The sequence below is a fragment of the Micropterus dolomieu genome, linkage group LG23 (genome assembly GCF_021292245.1).
Source record: "Micropterus dolomieu isolate WLL.071019.BEF.003 ecotype Adirondacks linkage group LG23, ASM2129224v1, whole genome shotgun sequence".
NCBI classification, from domain to species: Eukaryota; Metazoa; Chordata; class Actinopteri; order Centrarchiformes; family Centrarchidae; genus Micropterus; species Micropterus dolomieu.
In genome coordinates, this window is record NC_060172.1 from 4547676 (window position 1) to 4549242 (window position 1567).

The window sequence follows — 1567 nt, forward strand, 5'->3', positions numbered from 1 at the left end:
ACACACGATGTGACCCCGTAACACACAGACACGATGTGACCCCGTAACACACACACACACGATGTGACCCCGTAACACACACACACACACACGATGTGACCCCGTAACACACACACACACACACGATGTGACCCCGTAACACACACACACACACACAATGTGACCCCGTAACACACACACACACACACAATGTGACCCCGTAACACACACACACGCGATGTGACCCCGTAACACACACACACGCGATGTGACCCCGTAACACACACACACGCGATGTGACCCCGTAACACACACACACACGATGTGACCCCGTAACACACACACACACACACACACACACGATGTGACCCCGTAACACACACACACACACACACACGATGTGACCCCGTAACACACACACACACACGATGTGACCCCGTAACACACACACACACACGATGTGACCCCGTAACACACACACACACACGCGATGTGACCCCGTAACACACACACACACACGCGATGTGACCCCGTAACACACACACACACACGCGATGTGACCCCGTAACACACACACATGCGGTAACACACATACACAATGACCCCGTAACATGCACACCTGTCTCACGCCCTTCCCGGCCCGTCGCTCCGTGAACCTCACCTGAACCTGAACGTGTGATTGTGTCGAAGGAGAAAGAGGAACGTGTCCTGTGGCTGTTTCACTTTCAGTCTGTTCGTTCTGTTTTTCTTAATATTTCTGATCTGATGTCTGAGCGCGACGGCGAGTCGGCGATGAACGCATCGTGTCTGAAAAAAATAAAAATAAAAGAAGCTTCCGGACGGAGGAGGAGCAATCGTGTACAAAGTTAGCGGAGAGACTCGGACATCTTATGTCTTTTAGAAATGTTTTTTATTGTATGTGATTAAAAAAAAAGAACAATGACAACATGGCGATTTGAAAAGCAGTTTGTGAATAAATTAAGTTTATTGAGAATTATTTTACAAAGAAAGGGGAAAGCTGGCGTTGTGTGTTTTATTCCCATCATGTCAATCAGAAACCAGTTCATTCAAAGAGTGCTGCAGCTCAAGGTCACGGCTAAAGGACGCAACGCCGCTTTTGTATGTTTTAATCAGACTGTATGAAAGAAATGGACTTGTCAATCAGCTTGTAGCCCCGCCCTAAAGCCTCCCCTGCTTTCTGGTCTCTGTTCCTCTAAATGGGACCATAATTTACTAAATGAACATCATGCTGTGTTGAAGAAGACTTGAAACTAGCGACTGAGACCAGAAACTCATCAGGAAAGAGTTTACTGAGGGAATAAATCAGCTGACAAGTAGAAACATTTTCTCAGACTTCTATACAATCACACTTCTTTCTGCAGCCGCTGGAGTCGCCCCCTGCTGGCTGCTGGAGAGGACGCAGGTTTAAGGCGCCCCCTGCTGGCTGCTGGAGAGGACACAGGTTTAAGTCGCCCCCTGCTGGCTGCTGGAGAGGACGCAGGTTTAAGTCGCCCCCTGCTGGCTGCTAGAGAGGACGCAGGTTTAAGTCGCCCCCTGCTGGCTGCTAGAGAGGACGCAGGTTTAAGTC